A 20,719-nucleotide genomic window follows, 5' to 3' on the forward strand; every position below is an offset into this window, starting at 1 on the left:
TTGTATTTGTTTTTGTAAAAGTTATTAAAAATCTCAAAAAGTAGTTAATCATTAAGAAATGCATTAATTTCTAACTATAAGTATTGAAACATACTTTATTCTCTTAACTAGCAATGATTGTAGATCTCCTGTAAGAGCCAATAAAAATACATGTTGCTTTTGAATAACCGTATCAAGTAAAGCTTTAAAGTTCGATTAAATGCTTTTCTTTGTAATCAGTGGTAGTTATTAAAGTTGGATTAGCATGCATTATTTTAATAAAAATGTGCACTATTTGTGGATTAAATTTTTTATGTAGAATTAAAAAGTAATGCGGTAAAATTTTAATTGTAATTTATTAGCACTTAGATATCACAATTCCTTAAATTTTTTTAAAATCTTTTTTTAAAAATTCTGTAATGTAAAAGTTCAAATTGGTTAAACTTTTGCTTTAACTGTTGAACATAAATTGATATATCTAGGTGGAAATAAATATATAGAGAGAGATATGAAAAAGTAAATATTTAACAGGTAATCTCAAAGGGAAAAAATTATAGCAATGGAAACGCGTACTGAAACTCTATAAAATATGTTAGTTGTCAATTGATGTTATTGTAAAAGAAAGAGAGAAATTGATTATCAATCATAGTTTCACAAATTATACAGTATTTACAGATTATTTTTCAAAAACTATACGTTTAAAATTATTTTAAAATTCCTTTAATTAAATTCACAAAACAATTTTGTTAGCAAACATTTGTTTTTTTAAATCGATTTCACTGTAAATGTTGTGACAGGTTTCTCGACACTGTTCATCAAGATGTAAAGCCTATTTGAAAACAGTAAAAAAAATAGAAAGTCTGTAAAGATTACCTAATTCACTTGAAAGCAAGTTAAAGCATAACATTTAAGTAAATATTATTAGTGTAATTCTGCTTCATAAAAAAAATCACTTTTAAATAAACTTTTTCGGCTATAGACAAAAAAAATTGGATTAAAGTGAAAATTAAATCTTTTGGACAGTTAATTATATCTATATCAAATATTCGTCAGAAAAAAATAAAATTTTTGCTTCAAGAATTTATATTATATAACAATTAAGCGAAAACAAGCTGATAAATCTTCCATCTTCCCGTTGATAAATTTAATTCAGAAATCAACCTAAAATCTGAATTAAAATTCAATTCATTTATTTTATTTAGGAATGTTTAATATAACTAGCTGGAAGGGTCTCCTTAAAATTTCCTCATATTCTCTCTAATAAAGAAGAATTTGTGTTCGTTTTTTTCCTAATCAATTGAAACCTAAATTTGACCCAGAACTATAATTGCAACCACAAATTCCTATGGAAAATTTCATGTATTTAAGCCATTGAATTCCTGAGTTATCGCGCTTACATGCTTCTGAGTTCGACAGATGGTCAACCCCCTTGTTGGATTTGGCTCAGTATTTGATAGGTATCTACAATATCAACGTTAAATATGAGTAAGAAATTTTATCAATCTAGCTCTCTTCGTTTTGTAACTACTGTGCCAGCTTATATTCGAACTGTCAAACTTCATCTGAATAGATTTTACTCAAAATTTGATAAGAATCTACAAATTTGGTGTAAAGATCTTATACCAAATTTCATTTGTCTACCTCAAAGCGTTTTCGAGATATCTTTATCATAGACAGACAGACAAACATTTTTCAAAAATGTGTTTTTCGAGCTCAGGGAAGTCTAAAATGTAGAAAATCGTCGAATTCGCAAATTATAACTTTTTGTGATAATTGGAATATTTTTTCTATACTTAAAATATGAGAAAGTAAAAATGTGTCTTATTCTGCTTTATTGAGCTACATATCTCGTTAAACTGATATATTTAAGTCAATGCCTGTTACGGTTACATGCTTCTGAAAGTACAAACCGACAGAGAGTAACTCATTTGTCGGATTCGACTCAAAATTTGATATATGTCTACTCTATGGATGTTGTTTTTTGTTTTAGTTATATTAACGTCCCGTTGTAAAGCAACACTAGGGCTAATTAGAGACGGACCTCGTAATTTTGAACCGCGGTCAGATGACGAGGACGTCACCTGAGCTGGCAACCCCCTCTCCACACCACACCAGCGGGAGGACGTTTGACCTGACGGGTTTAGCATGCAACAGACCTCCTTACACGACGGTTTTTCAGTGGAATCGGTCTCGAACCTGAAACCTAACAGCTCACGAGCCAAGACCTTAACCCCAGGCCACCGCTGCCCCCTATGGATATTGAATCTGTGTACGGAATTTTTACCTCTCTTCGTCTTATATTTATAAATATTAGCTCTCTTCGTCTTATATTTATTGTGATAGTTTGTATTCGAACAGCGAAACAGGTGGATTTTCTCAGAAAGGATTTCACTCAAACTGATAGAAGTTTATATTGACCATAAACCAAATTTAATCCGTCTAGATGAAAGCATTTTTGAATTATCTTTGTCACAGACAGATAGACATTTTTTCAAAAATGTGTTTTTTGAACTCAGGGAAATCTAAAACGTGTAGACTCATCAAAATATCGAGTTCGTGTTTTTTGGACAATTAAAATACTTTCTCTATACTTTGTATAAGAGAAAATAAAAAAGTAGACTCTAATAACGACTCCTGTGGTGAATTGTTTCCTATTAGACATACATAAAGAATTTTATGTTATACTTGTAGGTGTTTAATTATCTTTTATTATTCCAAAAACTAGCTATCTACATAATTGCTATTTTGACTTATGATGCAAGTAAAACGTCATCGGATCATTGTTATTTCTCAGAGTTTACTTAATATTATGTTTCGCCGATGCAAATACTGATATTAAATGTAATGTAGTTCTTCAGTGGGGCGGACAATTGTTTTTTACTCATTTTCGTTTAATATGCATTGTTTCAAGATTGTAAAAAATAGATGTTGTGTACCGACTTTTTAATTGGCTTCCTCGTGTGATAGTCTCCAGATTTTATATACTGGGTATTCTCATTGACAATAAACTACTTCAGTATTTCCGATACTTTATTAAAGGTCAATCGCTTAATTTTATAAAATTTGAGTTCATATGCATCAGATTCAATGATAACGAATTTTCGAAATTCGTTATCATGAGAAAATAAATTGCATAAAATTACTTGGGAAAACTTTATTACATTATTCTATTATATTTGTAATATAGTGTTAAAAATTAAAATAAAAAAATACCAATTCTTAGTAAACTAAAAATTAAAGATTAAATAAATTCTTAGTCAACTAATAAAAGGGCGGTTTTAAAAACTATTTAAGATTTTTATATGCTTTTTTTTTTTATTTTCGTATTCTCTAAATTGAAGTCCAGAAGTTTTTTCTTTAAAAAAACAGCGGTTACCTACATGTATAATTTCAAAAGTAAGAAAATATTAATCAATCACTACCAAAATGGATAATTTTGATTTGAATTTAATTATTGTTTTCGGATTTCTTGCTTGATAAGTAAGATTTCAGAGGGATACTCAAATTCAAAGGAGCTGCTATGCAAATTTTCAATCACCATTGACCCGCTTACCTCTGTGTCCTCGCGAGATGTTTCATTCAACCCATTTACAGTCATTCTAAATGTTTCCATCACTTATTTCAATGGAAGATAAATTTGAATGGATCTAGTCAGTGCCGAACTATTCAGGTTTTCATTTGATGCCGGTTTGAAACTGAGCATTCTGAAGCTGACTTGACAAGCTGTTCTACATTCTTACACTTTACAATGAAAGTTAGAATGATTAGAGCGATTTTGTTTTGGGCAGTTTGAAACTCGCTTTGTTTTTATTTAGACGATACGCTTTAAAAAAACAAAATTCAGTAAATATAAACTTTAATTTTATTTTATAAACCTGTTATTCTCAAGAATATATATTTAAAAAAATAATATGAATCGTTATATTTGTTTTGCATTAGTGATAACACTTTTGTTCTTGAAAAATCAAGCTGGCTAACTGATAATCTAAAGCCAAACAATTAAATTTCAAAATTTTGCATATTGCATAACATCTATTCATAAACAAATTTTTAATAATAGCTCTTATTTATTTTAAAAAGGTTCTTTTGAATTTCTATTTTTCTAGAATTTTGTGACACTCAAGTTAATACTATTTTGATTTCATTTCACAATTAAAGTTGACTCGTATCGTAATAGGCTATAATGTAAGTTTACTGGTGTCGTAAGGCTATAAGGGCTATAATGTATTTGAACTGTCTCTTGAAACATAGCTGTCTCAGTATCATATTAAACTGCAATTAAAACTTTTAAGCAAAATGCGCAGAGATAATTAATTTTATATATTTCAATTAGAGAGTAATGTGATAAAATATTTCAATAAAAGTAGGAATTTTAAAAAAATCTCCTATGAGAAATGGGTTAAACTTTTAACCAGTTCATTTCAGGATTATTATCAAGCTATAATGGAAGATTTTTGGTGTCATGTCATATCAAAATTGAAATGTTTGGGGACATTTCTACAGGTTTTCGCAACCACCAGACTAAACAAACGGTAATATTCTTTTTGTATTATCTCATTTATTTCTAGAGTATGAAGCGCTTTGTGTTCAATTTCTCGGCTTAATAAAGATAGGTTTAAATTCAAATTCAATGAATTCAAAGCTTTATATAAATATATAATTTTGATTCAAGCTAACCTATCAAACTTCATTTTTACCTCGTTTCTGTTCAGTTATCACATTTAGTCACACTGATGGACAATTCATGTATTTGATTTAAAATCTGACTTAGATGTGCAATTCTAGTCTAGTAAGTTTGGTAAAATATTTAACCAAATTCTGTTTATTATATAGCTTGTCACATTTTTCTAATTATTGTATTTACATACAATCGAGTAGGACAAACTTCAACCAAAATTTGATGAAATTGCAACCTGTTGATCTAAAGATCACCTGCCAAGTTGAATCCTTATAATTCAGAGCATTCTTCAGTTACTTTGTCCATAAATGTCCAAAAATGATTCTTCTGTTACTTTGTTCATAAATATCCAAAAATGACACTTCAGTTACTTTGCTTATAAATGTCCAAAAATGATTTTTCTGTTACTTTGCTTATAAATGTCAAAAATGATTCTTCGGTTACTTTGTTCATAAATGTCCAAAAATGACACTTCTGGTACTTTGCTTATAAATGTCCGAAAATGATTCTTTAGATTCTCAGAGGTGTAACATATGTAAATTCATCTAAACATGGAAGTCTAATTTTTTGACAATTATAATACTTTCTATTGAATAGATTACGCTTTATATTTACTGATTGAATCGTTTGAAGTAATATCGAATAAAATGAATTTTGGGGAAAAAATTCAAAAATTTGATGAGTAGCAATTTTGGTTTCATTTTTTAAAGTAAATTAGATCATTTTAAATGCTAACATTTATACAAAATTTTAAATTGCTTATATTCATATTCTGTTTGAGCTCTTGTACAATCTTATTTTATGCTTAGTTTAGTCCAACAGATATTTCTTTTTTTCTTATAATATGCATTTTTCTTACTGATAATTTTTTTTTTTTTTTTTTTTTGCTACAATGATATTTTGGTTCATATCTAAAAGTTTTCAACCTACTCAAGCTTCATTGTAAAAAAAATTTTAATCAGTCATTAAGGCTGAAATTAATAGTCGATGTATTTAAAAAAAATTGCAACAATACAGTAGCTTTAATACGAAATAATACTAGTGATGGAAACAGTTGTTATGATTCTGAATTTGTAAATAGGAATACCAGCAACAACATTAATTCTATGTAATTAAAATGAGCTTATTAAAATTCTGAGCAGCTATTTTATAAAAAGTATTGCGCTTGAATAATAAAATTCATCTCCGTGTTTCATTCAAGTTCCAAAGATTTCATAGAATAGACATCGAAATTGGATTTCAACATCATGAAATTTTTGTTGTTAAACTATCGAGGTGCCACAGGCAAGCAACATTTTCTGCGATAATGTTACAGGTCACAACATGTTTTTTACACATGTTCTGGGAATTTACTGACCTTACCGCAATCATCTTAAGCAACACCGAACGCCTTAGGAGTTCTAAATGATTGCTTACCGTTCTTTTTTTCTTACGTTTTCTTGTTTTTGCTGACGTCTTGCTTTGTTTTTGTCTTTTTTTTTTTTTTTTTTTTTCTTCTTCTTCTTCTTCTTTCTTGCTATGAACATGCTTGATAAAATAAGTTTCAAGAAATATTATTTACTTTTTTTTATTATCGCTTACAAAAAGAACTTTTCTTTACCATGTAATACATGATAAAATACGATGCTCCTAATCATCTTTAAAGTATCGACTTTATAACTGATTGTAATCCTATTAATAGAGTATTATTTGAGGTTATAAGAAAGCTTATGATATTTAGCTTATTTATTGTGTTTAACGGAAGTAACGTTTGTTGAATTACTGAATCTGATCAGATGACTAAAATATTAGACGCATATGAAGGACACTGAAATTAAAGAAATGAAACACATTTAGAAAAAACGATGCATACCTTGAAATTTTAGTCACAATTTTTTTTTTGAAGTAGAAAAGATATCAGATTCTCAGAAACTTTTTTTCATTATTCAATTTAAATTAATTAGTTGAATTGAACTGGATTGAATTGGATTAAAAATACTGAATCTAATTTTCTGTAAACCTCAATTTTTTAAATGTATTTTTGTTTACATGTCAGTTGACATATATATATAAAGAAAGTTGTTTACATTGTTCTATTGATATAATGAGAAAAGCATTTAAGTCTGCAAAAACGATGTAAGAACGGTTTTACTTTCATTTAAAATAGGTAATATTTATAAAATGCATGTAGAAAGTAATACTTTTAGTCAATAAATAATGTTTTGTTTTTCCTGAAATAATTGATTATATGACGTATTCATGAATTGCATTTTTTTCTTCTTTCTTTTTATCATTCGGAACTGAAAGAAAGAAAAAACAGCGATGAACTTTTAATAGAAAATTTCAAGATTTCCTCTTTAAAGATTTTTCACGCTAAAAATAGGGAAATCCTATAATTTCGACTTTCCCGCATCAATTATTGAAAGAAAAACGTACAATATAAATGAACGTTTGAAAATATAATAACAATTAATTAAAAATTAGGCAAAAATAGTTTACCTTGATATGAGAAACATTATGAAATTTACTATTAAAAATTGAACCGAAAATTTCCATACATTCTCATTTTTCGTTAATTTCATAATAAATGAACTTTCAAAATGTTTTTATTTAAATCAATAATCATTTTGTAAGGGTAGATGATAGCACTTCTATAAAGTAGCTTCATGGTTTTGTACTACATTTTGCAGTAATAGTCATTTAGTGCAATGTTTACATTGCAAAAGTATGAAATAATAACAAATAAGAATCTCACAGTTTCACAGTAATGGGGAAGATGTCAAGAGAAAAGTGACTCCTTTATTGTGGATCTAACAATATAAACATGTTTATTTTTTTTAAATGAGAAAATCTAAAATAAGTATGGTTGATTTTGGCAATTATTTTTGTCTTCCTTTGAATAAATACTGCATTTTCTCGTAAATAGCAATGAAAATAAAATCCATTACGTACATTTTACCTTTTCTCCAAAGTAAAATAATTCCACAATAAAAATATTTTTCACTCAACAAATAAACCCTATAAAATTGTTTTTAAAAAAATTACCTTTAGTTGAAATTTATTATTAGAATACAATGAAATAAAATCCATTAGAATAACAGTTTTTGAATAAAAATAAACCATTTATTAGCCAGACACGTCATTATTATTAATATATCTATCGCTTTAATGGCTAGTGAAAAATAAATATTAAGGTTTACGAGTCCCATTTCTTCGCTGTCAAAAGAGCTGTGAAATAAACTGGGTCAAATCAGTATTGCGCCTTTAGTTTGTCAAAATTACCTCTGATTCAATTAATCAAAAGATGCAATGAGTGACCCATGATAAGTACTGAAAAATCTAAACAACTGCACATGGTGTTAAAAGAACAATCATTTTCTTCCCTTTCTGCAATTTAATAAGCACTTTTTATAAAAATATATCTATAAAAAATATGCCATAAGTTAATCTCATTATGAGCATAATTCGCTCTCCATTTTTATTTCAAAAATAAGTTTTTAACTCGAATTAATAATAACTGCATAGCGAAAAGGATTTTTCAAAATTAGATGCGAAAAAGCTATTATATATCTTATAGAATGAAATCATGCACTTCGATAAAATTAGCCTTGATATATAGAAAAGTTTTATAATTTAATTTCTTTACAGATGATAGCTTTGATTTTTTTTCAAATATTAATAAAATTTATATTTAATTATTTAATGATAAAATCAGAATAATGTTATCAAACTAGTAGCTATTTTTATTTCTTTATGCTCTTATATTTTTAACTGGACATTAAAACTTTCATAAAATTTATATTTCATCATCATGTAGTAAAATTTGCGTTAATGATGAAGTGAGGATATTACCTGCGTGCGTGACTTAAAAAAAAAGGAAAATTTAATGTGTTTAAAAAAGGACAAAACTTTCTACATACTTTCTTATTCAAAGTGTTTATTTCACTAAAATAATTTCATTAATTGAGCACGCAAGGCAAGAGAATTTTAATGTGATATTTCGCCGAAAAAATAAATAAAAAGAAACAGTTACAGAATGAGTCACATAGTTATAATCATTTTATTACTGTCTCCATTCTCGAGTAAGTTCGTGCAGCCACGATATGGATTCTTGAGCTGCGTCTCAAAACAAGCCTGAAAAAGGTCACAGACTTCACTCCAAGTCTTTATATCTTGCATGCTTTATAAATCAGTAGATTAATCCGCGTTGTTACCCTCTAAGGAGGCCCCTAACAAACAAGGATGACCTTCTTCCTGAAACTATTCTCTTGTTGGGGGGTCTCAACTCTCTTCTGCATGTTTATCTTAAAAGTGATTCAAATTCTAGGATTTCTATAAAAATAAAGACAAAAACTCATAAAACGTTTTACACTACAGAAATCCAAATTACTGAATATAGTTTCTTCAAATTTTGCTCCCAAATATAAAATAGGAGGATAATGTTACTAAAGATTAAATAAAGAGTTTGCTTGATTAATTCAAAATTGTTTCCATATATACTAAAAATTATTACCTTTAGTGTTGCATTTCTCATTTGCATGAAAGTGTAATAAATATTTTAAATCATTTCATTTATTTGCCTCTGAGCTGCTACTTGCAATGTTTAATAAGTTTTGTAACATTCTTGATTTATCATTAATGACAAACGAAAAATTTAGCTTTAAGCGGATTATAAAAATAATTTGATATATTCTATAATTTTTCTTAAAGATATAAGATTTAAAAATGTTTGGTGTAACTGATATTCTCATTTTCATTATAACTATAAGGTATGGACGGCAACTTTGAGTTCCATCGGCTAGTATATAAAAGTATATTATATTTTCGCACAAATAGGCCAACCATTTGTTTAATTTGAAATATGACAGTATACAACTGTTTTTTTTTAAATATTTTTTGCTGCCCTGGGATTTTACATTACATTACCCTTTTGGCCAATGCGTTTCTATCTTTCTTTCTATTTTTTATGATTATGAGCTTGTGCTTTCACTACTTTTATTACTTGATATTTCGTTTATCAGAGGAAAAACAATATCTACGTAATCACTCAGTTCCTATTGGTAATTTTGCCATTAACTAATCAAAATATTAAAGTTTGAAAGACCACTGCCAACACTCAATAATATTAGCTAATTTTGCTTCTCACAATAAACTCCACTTCTAAAAATTTCAAAAGATACGATAAAATGTTTTAATAATATTAAACACGAGCATAGCTCCATTATTATTTTTATTATTATTTTGTAAAATATAAGCAAATAAAAATTATTATGAACAGAACATGCAACTTTTTCTTAAAACAATGATGGCAATTTCGGAAAAATAATTCGTCATAATGTTTTAAAATATCCTTGCTTATCTTCTACAGCACAATTTAAAATATGCTTGCCCTTGGCTAAACATATTTTAAATGCGTTAGAAGCATTTGCCATCAAATTAAATGATGCTAATCTAAAAGAAATTAGAATTTTTCTTAAGACGTTTTCGAATCTCAATGAATTTATTCTAAATAACAACAAAATGAGTTTTTAGCTTACTGTCCCTGTCTAAGACAGACAACTGACTTCGTTTATTTGAGCTATAAAACCATAAAAAAAATAAAGTTCAGCATTTAAGAAATAACTTCCCTTTTGATCCATTCAATTGAATAAGCAAAGTTTTGCAGAAAGCAAGAAATAAAAAGGTTTTTCAATTTTTTAAAAATAAAATTTTTTTCTAAAATAAAAAAAAATATTTATTTCTAAAAAATTGAAATAGATAATTTTGAGGTACCATTAGCCAATTCGTTCGAAAACAATCAGTTAGTGATTTAAACAAAAGAAAAAAAGTCATCGTATTCACAATAGTTTTTTAAATTACTGACCTTGTTAAAAAGTTTCTCTTTCATCCTTACATATATAACTTGGAAGCTTTTAAATTAAACGTAATTATTTGGAGTTATAGGATGAACTTAACGATAAGAATCAAAAATTCAATGAACGTGCCTTCTGAAGGACATGAAGATACTAATTGAAGAAAACTGTGTTTAACAGAAGATTTAAATCGAATAAATGCGCCTCCTAATACAAAAATTCAATTATTATTATTTTGTAGATAAATACAAATACAATAAATAATAAGCTGTTTGTAACAATTTCATGGATATAGTAAGATTTTATAAGCTGAAGGAAAGAAAAGGATTATATTAAACCTTTTATCAGAGCTTATCTTTAAAATTGCATGTTAAATGCTTAGAAACAAAACAATGAAAAATGAAAGTTCGTGAATCATGAAGACTGAATGACGTTCTTTTCTTTTAAGGAAAAGTCACCAGGATCAACTAATAAGTGATCCTGATTGATTTATGCAAAGAAATGTGAACTGAGAAATTTTAAAGACATGCATCTTAAATCATTACACATTTCCACGTAACAATAAGATAAATGAATCATTAATTTTATACAGATGTTTATTGAATTAAGAATAAAAGAGATTTTTTGATATTATTTTATTCTTGTGAAATTTCGTTAACGAAACCTTAACAGTAGATGATGATTAATAGAAATAATACATGTGACGATTCATTTTCACAGTAAAACTTTCGTAGTTGAAGTTATGTTAAAACGTTACGTTATGTTTAATAATTACCAAAAGTTTTCAGGCTGGTGTTTCGGCATTTCTCAATGGCAGATCATATAAAGCTAATTTTCTTAGTCTTCTCTCCCCCCTCCCATCTTCTCAACCAGCCAGTGTACTGTTGATAAACATAAAGGAACATATGTAGCAAAATGGCTCAAGGTTTGAGAATAACTTTTATTCTATATCTTTTAATTTTTTATTTTAATGAATTTGAGTTCTAATTTTTTATACTGTCCCCCGCTCCTAGTAATCATATTTAGTTTAAGAATTTTTGCATCTTAAAGCATATGATAAATAAGCAGCAGTGGTCACTACAAAACTTTCTCCCATACTCTGTCATGCCAGAGAACGCCTTACATGGCATTGGCAAGCAATAATTATGAAATATTAATTTTTGGCGTGAATTTAGTATTTTTACAGAATCTATTACGTGATCCTTGATGAGTTATTTGGTGATTCATCCCTGGCCTGTATTAATAGTATTCGAAAATTGAACTTGCGTTTTAGATACATTTTTCTAAACCAATTCAAACAAAAATTTGACACAAAGCTGCACTTATAAACACAAAATCACATACCATATTTCATATATATTTAAGTCTCTTTGTTTTTAATTATTGCGTTTACATATTTCTGAAAGTCCAGACCAAAAGATGATCAACCCATTATTGGATCACACTCAAGATATAGATGTTAAATCTGAGTACAAAATTGTATCTATCTAGCTCTCTTCCTTTTGTAGTTATCGCGTTAACTTACATTCAAACAGGTGGTCAGACGAACTTCCTCTGAATATATCTTACTTAAAATTTAATAGAAATATCTGCACATTTTGTGTAAATTCCATATACCAAATTTCAATTGTCTATCTCGAGACGTTTTTGAGTTATCTTTCTCACAGAGATATAGAAGGACGGACATTTTCTAAAAATGTGTTTTTCAAACTCAGGAAGGTCTAAAACGTGGAGATTCGTCAAAACATCGTGTTCGAATTTTTTGACGATTAATATACTTCCTCTATATTACGTATACGAGAAAGTAAAAAAAAAAATCCATTGTTTTATGGTTAAAATTGGCCGAGTTATGATTAGTTTCTATAGGAGTTGTATACAAATAATGATATGAAATCATTTACGATCTCTCGCAAATTCCGATTACTCTGTCTATAATAGCAATACCATTTCCCTGTATTGTTTATTTCCGAACATTCTATCTCAGGTAACAATTCTGAGTAAAATGATGCAATCAAGACGATTTTATTACTTCTATAATTTATTCAGGGCCAGGTTAAATCCCACCCCATTCCCTTTCTTTTTTATATTATTGTTCGAGAATTTTCGAACACTGAAAAAAAAATCAGCATTTTCTTTAGAATTTGGGACATTTGGTTTTGAAAGCTGGCCTCCTTTTGAAAAAAATAGTAAAAATGTCCACCTGCAAATATTGTCGTACCTGGTACTTTTAATTAAAACATACCATAGTTAGAAGGAATTTATCCATATTTAATGACCATATTTTATCAAATACTGTGTTTAGTAATTCAGCACAGCACAGCAACTTGTGGTCAGTTTTGCCCCGTATTAAAAATGTTTTATTTAATAAGAACTTCATAAATTTAATCGATGCTCAACCTTTTATTCAACCTATTTAACAGGGATCTTGGGGCTATATTTCTTTGGAAACATCTAATGAAAAGGTCTTATAGAGAAGCTGAAAAATTAGAGAAGAAGCGAGACATTTGGAAATTCTTGAATGCATCTCATACGGGACACATTTATACCATCTAATCTCTTTAGAAAAAGCCGCTTTTCTCATTTGCTCAAGAACTTCCGATCCATGCTTGGCTATTTTGGGGGCTTTCAGAAGTTGGTGTACAATTCTTTTGAACCTAATCAATGATTTCGATAAATCAAAAAAATAATCATGTTTGGTTTGGTTTATGTTGAGCATTAAGCGTGAAATTCTATCATTAAAATAAGTGTAAACTGCATCAATGATTTTAGCTGATAGAAAGTCAAAACCATTTTAAATATTTGGACGAAATTTTTGAAAAATACAGATTAATCGGTAAATAAATGAATCAACATTGTAGAGAAATTGTATGAAATCAGAGCAAAAGGCTGCGAAAGCTTTGAGGGAAAGGATGAAATAGTTCAGCGGCGTTAAGTCCTGTTATGGTGTAGATACCTCTGCGGTGGTTTGTGCTTTCAATGATACAGGAATCTAAGGTTTGAAAATTAAAAGATGGTGATGAGTTTTATTATTCAGTATAAGTTAGATGGTGAACACAAAGATTGCTATGGATATAAAAGATATATAAAGTTTAAATTTGTTATTTTAAATTCGCTGAACAATGTGCGTTATTTTAATAATTTATTTCTTATTTTAATAAAATATGCAAATTTTAGATAAATTTGAGTTAATATTTACATTTACGATTATAGAGCTTCTAAGACACATTTTTTTCCCTCCTAATTCACAGAATTTCAGCAAGGTTATAAATACGGAATTCTTTGCATTAGTCCTTTGCAGCCACATTCTGCGTGTAATGTTTTTATTTCACTAATCATCAGTCTAAAAATATTATCATGTTAATTAATGCTGAATTGAAAATTGTGCTTTAGAGTTAATATACAAAGTAAGCATTTTTTTATAATAAAAAATGCTTACTCTAACACCGGCAAAAACATGAAAATAGAACATTTTATAAAATAATAAAAATACTTATGGATACTTATTTTTTTGGGTCCATTTTTTAAATAATTGCGATTTAGAACTTCAGACATTTGAGTGCAGAAAATATGTCAGTCTATTTGCCACTTTTGTGTTTCTTCTTCAATATTACTCTGGTGCTACTATTGCGAAAACCCATATATGCTGATATTTTTTCATTCAAAATCAATAAAAGTGATACGGCAAAAAAAAAAAAAATCTGTTGAACTTTGTCTATTTGGGATTACAGTAGGCCCAAAGAGTTTCGTAGCCATTTTGTCCAATGATATAGACAGCCTTCAGCAAAGCTCCAATCCAACTTAAAATCAGCTCTGTGGCTGCAATCTCATAAAAGGCCCAGCTCTGGTAATGAAGTAATTTTATAAATGGGAAGATGCTCCAGCGTCTAACCAAATATCAATATAGGGATATAGATATTTATGTCCTTTAAAATCACAAAAATATCATAGCTTAGAATCAAAATTGCAGTATTGAAGATCACAGTTAAAATATTCAAATGCACTTTTCAGTTGCAAAGTACAAAATGTCAGAAAAATTCAAATGCTAAAAATACTTATGGATGCTTATTTTTTTGGATCCAAATGAATGAATATAATTTAAAGCTAAATGGTGGATAATTTTGCCTACAATACTGGTTTAAACAGTGTAATTTGTGTAAACATATTTTCCTGATTATTTATAAAAAATTGTCAATGGATGTCTAAAAACATAATGAGTTTACAATTACTGACACTAAAGCCATATCATGACTGTACGCTCACATAATATTTACGCTGAAATGAGTATTACAGATTATCTTATACTTAAAAAAAATTAGGTTGTCACTGGAAGGAATGTAATTTCATTTTAATAAAAAATTATGTGTATCCCATAATTTGTTATGAGAAGATATTAAAAAGCATAAATAAAAATCTGTTCATTAAATAAGTATTCAATATTAGCATAATAATAGATTTTGTTTTTAAATTCTTTTACAAGCTCTAACAAGCAGGAGTAGTCTCTTCTAAATTTTAACGCATGCTCTCCAAATAAGGCTTTTGCCTCCCCCTTTCCCCCGCAGTGGCCTGGTGGTAAGGTCTCGGCTTGTGAGCCGTAGGGTTTCGGGTTCGAGACCCGATTCCACCGAAGAACCGTCGTGTAAGGGGGTCTGTTGCACGTTAAACCCGTCATGCCATACGTCCTCCCACTGGTGTGGAGAGGGGGGTGTCAGCTCAGGTGTCGTCCTCGTCATCTGACCGCGGTTCAAAATGACGAGGTCCGTCCCAAAATGACCCTAGTATTGCTTTACAACGGGACATTAATATAACTAAACTAAACTAAACTCCCCCCCCCCCAGCGCATAAAATTGTGGACCTTTAATAACGCCGTGAATACCTGGCATGCATAAGCAATCAATAGTTACGAAATACAGATCTTTGGTGTGAATTCAACATTTTTACTGAATTCATCATGTGTATATATATTTGAATGCTTTTTTTGCCGCCTGATTTAAATTAAAATTTAACATGGAAACAGGCGAAAGCATAGGAAACAGAAAGCATAGACTAAATCTTTGAAAGATTTAGTTCAAAATTTTTAGAAATCTATATGTTATATGCTGATCCTGTATGCCACATTTCATCTGCCTAGCTCTTTGCGTTTTGGAGTCATCCAGTTCAATTGTAATCAAATATCCATACAGACAGTCTTCTTGTGGTGAATAGATTTCGTTCAAAATTTGATAGAAATCTGCAAGTTTTGCTGTGAGTCCATGTATCAAATGCCATTCAACTAAGTCAAAGTATCTTTTATTTATTGTGTTCAAAAATAAACAGACCTAATGACAAAAATGTGTTTTTCGAACTTAGGAAGATTTGAAAAGTGGAGTCACCAAAATCTAGAGTTCAAATTGTTTGACGATTACAATACTCCTGTATACTTATAATACGAGAAAGTAAAAATGCAAGACTTAAGATTAGTATTTGGTTTCTCGCCAATGACGATAAAATCTTACCAACCTTTAAAAAAACCCGCTAAAAGTCTATCATTTTGGATGGCTTCAAATCGATTTTAGAGAAACAATTAAAAAATTATCAAAAGCAGACTCCAAAAAAATTTAACTTTCATGTATAATCAATGATCTAAATCTTATTCTAAGTAATTTATGCGAAAAAAATTTGTTTTTCTTCAATTGTCCAAACAATTTTTCTTTTTTCATAAAGGGGGAGAAAATACCAAAAATAATTATGGTCCATCTGTTTCCTAATATAACGGGGAAAAAATAAGTAAATAAGGCTTAAAAATAAACCACAATCTCATTGTCAAAACTTCAATACTTTCTCCAAACATAGGTTTTTAGTCTATATTTTTAACTTAACATATAAACGGTAGAACATATTTTTACTAAAATAAAAATGGAAAAAAAATTCATGTCAGATGTAGAATTAATTCGATAAGAAACACAAATTAAGTTAAGAAAAAAAATACAATTTCATATTTCTATTGTGTTTTGTATTTAAAGAAAGGGAAGGGGTAGGAATGAGCCTGATTTATAAAGAAATCTCTTGAAAATTTGAATGGTAAAAAGATTGCTTTCGGCTTCAATGTTTGATAAGATAAGTTATCAATGCTCCTGAAATTAGTAGTTTTCATTTTCCTTTATAATAAATGTCGGCTAATAATTTGTTCCATAATGGCATTTTTTCCCCATTTAGAAAATCTTTTTAAGAGGCAAATATCTACCCAAACACAAGTAGTCTTAACAGAAAGTAAATGTTCTACTCCTTAACTTAAGAAACACCAAACTGAGACTTGTGGCGACATCTATGGAGAGAAAAGTAATATAGAAACTGAGGAGAAAACTAGGCAATGATCTGCCATCGATGTCGATGACCCACATAATAGAGTAACTCTACTTAAGAAGTATGCAATCTTTATATATATATATATAAAAAAAGTATGAGCAAAATTATTTCAGGTAATAAATTCAAAAAAAATTATGTCCCATTACTTTTTTCTGTAATTTTATTTGGAGTGACAAATTGAAGCTGAAAATTGCTGAATCCTTCTGCCATTAATCATATATTTGGCATACTTTGAACAGAAAATGGCTCTTTTATCATCGAGTCTCACATTCAACCAACCATTTGAGACTTGAAGGTGTTGGTAAGCTGAGTATAGGGTTTTTTAATTTGAAATAATTTGGAGGGGGGAGGATAAACAAGGCATAAATAAAAAATGCCAAAATAATGTCAAAAATTCAAACGGATCACAAAATTTGAAGTCACTGCCAAAGAACATACGAGATAGAGCAAAATAAAGATTTAAATAAAATAATTATTAAATCTCGAAGGAAAAACAGCTATATTCTATAGTCACATTCTTAAGACTTAGATTTATAAAATGTCTTGCAATTCATGTCAAAACTATAACTTATTTTAGAAATTTTATTACTTATTATTGAGAATCCTATAATAAGTTTAATGATGCATTGAACTTTTTACCAATTCAATAAATGGATAGAAGAAACAAACAAACAAACAAACAAAAAAACAGGCAAACTTGTGACAATGAGATTAATATACGAAGGACCTCTCTTGAAGGTCTAGTGTAGATTTTCTAAATTGCATAAAAAAATATTGGACTAATTTAGCTAGGACTACAGTCTTTTTAAAGCTTTTTCTTTAAAATAGTAAATTTTTTTCATTTCTTTTAATTTTTTCTGTCAAAATTCAAAATAAAGCTGAAATCTCAAATGGAGTGCATTAGTAACTTTGCCTGTATTGCCCTCATATTCCTTAGTAATAAATTATACATTAAAAACCGACAATTACAAAATTATTAAAATAAAAGAAATTCAGCTTTTTATTACACGTATGAAAGTGTAATAATAAATATATAATTTCTTAATATATTAAGAAATATATTTTTGTTGCATTTAGTATGCATTATATATAAAAATAGTAAATCTTAGAATACAAAAATAGTAAATAATAAATCAATAGAAAAATAGTTAATCAATAGAATATTTAATGCAAAAAGTTTAAAAAGGGATCTAATTAAAATCATCAATCAAAATTTGTTTAAAGCTTTTCTTCAAAATTGATGGAATTGCTTTGGTTAGCTTCAATGTGTTTACAAAAAAAAAAAAAAAAAAAAAAAAGATTTTGTTAGGGGAGATCCTTTTAAAGCACGAAATGAACCAATTTTTAATAACTGTTTACAGTGTCGTCCTTTTCTATAAAGGGACCTGGGTGCACGAAACCATTTTTCGATCTAAATTTTTATTGTAAATTAAAAAACAATTACAGCACTAACATATAATACTATTGCATATTTATTTAATGCGTGATTTTGTTTGGTTTTTTATTAATTACTTCAGAAAAATTGCATTTTTTTTGTTTTTTCCTTTTCGAAGTGTAGTATAAAAAGTGCATTTAAGTGTTCTAAATACATACTTGGCCGAAAATAATTCTTTATTAATTTTAATTTACTGAAAGAGTGGTCAATATTAGTTGTAGTAACTGGCAACTTAAAGAAAAGTTTTAACATAGTAAATATATTTAGATATAACTCATTATAATTATTTTTAATATATATTGCAATATGTCTTGTGTGTCATTTTCATCCCTTTTATTCAAAATCAAGTTCCCTAGCAAACCAATTTCCAGGACTAGGTTTTCATCTACATCATTATTAGAAAACTTTACGAAGTTTTTGGAATATTTCTCTGAATCATATTTTTCTAAAGTTGTTATATCAGTTATTATTTTGAAATACTTTTAAATCTATCTTTTATCTATACAATAACAGTATCAATTACAGTGTTGAAAAATAACATTTAAATTCCTCTACTAGTTTTTCTATAACTTCAAATTAGACTGTTATAGAATACAATCTTTTTTGTTTTCGAATTCGTTTTTCTGAAATATTCAAATTACTTGGTATCACTTTTGCTTAGTCTAAAAATATGTTAAATTTTCTTCTTAAATTTTGGATTTCTGTTTTAATTTTGTTCATTAAATTAAAAGTCGAATCAAGAACAATTGTTTTTACTTGAAATAGTTGATTGCATTTCTTGTATTGAATCTAAAAGCTTTTAGCTTCGGACATGGTTGTATTATCGTTATTTGTGTCATAGATTCTTCCAGAGCATTAAAAGTTTGTTCAAATTGTGTTACACTGCTTTAAAGGGATCCATTTTGGCCTCCAAAGAGTATCGAATAATGGTGTAAGTGTAATATCTAATGTATTTGTAGAATTTCCCATCTTTGTGTAGATGCAGAAAATAAGCAATATGGAAGTAGCAAAATCATTTTTTTTTTTTTTTTGCATTATAAATTGCTGGAAGCGGCATCGGAAATTAATAAATTAAAAGAAGGTGATAAGTAAAGCACATAAATTACATGAGAATTTAGAGCAATTTTTCTAGATTGTAGACTATTTTCCTTTCATGTTGCTACCGTTGCTGTATTCATGTCCTCTCTATTCATAATATCTAAATAAAGCTCACTCAATCTTTTCAATAGAATTTTTGCTAATACTTCTCCAGTGACATTCGTTACTTCGAAAACCTTATAAATGACTCATTTATACTTAATCTTTTCTCTTCAAAATTTACTTACCGAATAATGATTGAAGTGTTTCCTTATGGGAAATATCAGGAATCCATTTGGATACTGTTGTAAGTGAATGCTTTTATATCAACTTTAATTTTGTTAAGAACACCATTTCCTAACGCAGAAAAAATTTGTTCTTGCAATCTATGTGCAAAATGATGCACAATTCTATTTTTACGATTTCCAGACAGATTTTTCATTGTTTAGAACCTTATTTTACTTCTTGATCATGTCGGGGGCCCCTCAATCATGGGGCTCGAGTGCATAGCATCCGCCGCACTCCCAGATAGAGATGCATCATCCACGATTTGTTGAATAACAAATAATTTTGCTATTGTTATTTTTAAATATTTGTTCCAAATATCTGTTAATTCAATCATATTATTAATTAAAAATTATTACTTAGTATTAAATATAAAATTTATTAATTGTAATTAATACTTAATTTACTTATTTAAGTAACGTGTGATTGAATTAATTTATCTATTTCAGCTTATTTCTGAAATTTGATTTTTTTTCAAAACTATTTATTTAATTTCTTTATTTGAATAAACCATTTTCTGAAAAATTTGAATTAAATATATATGTCATTTCTTTAAAATGTTTACTTTAGTTCTATATTCTACCAATAGATGGCGCTAGAAGTAAACAGAATATATGCAAAGTCATGGGACAACCAATTAAAAATGATTTGTATGGAATAGTGCATCATCAAATGCGAATATCAAAAAGTCAAGGTCATTCTAATGAAGTGAAGCGACGACTACACACTTTCCAGGGAATTCACTGCTCCGATAAATTTCAGTGATATGCAATTCAATGATATGATAATTCCAAGAATAACCGGTCCGTTCACTTTTGAACCCATTCACTGATTTCTCTTTTTCTGTTTTGTTCGAGATCTTCCATTGGACAGATTGGATCTATTGTGATCCAAAATCTGTAATCGAAATATCATCAGTAAGATTGTATCAAAGATTTAAATCACACCCCTCTTTGAAAAGTATTGATCACTGGTATTTGTAACTTTATGATATTGGTTACGTAATAACGCTCGTAAAATATTCGTCATCCCTACTCCCAGATGGCCGGCCCTGACTGTATATATATATATAGAGAGAGAGAGACTTTTCAT

This window comes from Argiope bruennichi, chromosome 8 (assembly GCF_947563725.1).
Source record: "Argiope bruennichi chromosome 8, qqArgBrue1.1, whole genome shotgun sequence".
NCBI classification, from domain to species: domain Eukaryota; kingdom Metazoa; phylum Arthropoda; class Arachnida; order Araneae; family Araneidae; genus Argiope; species Argiope bruennichi.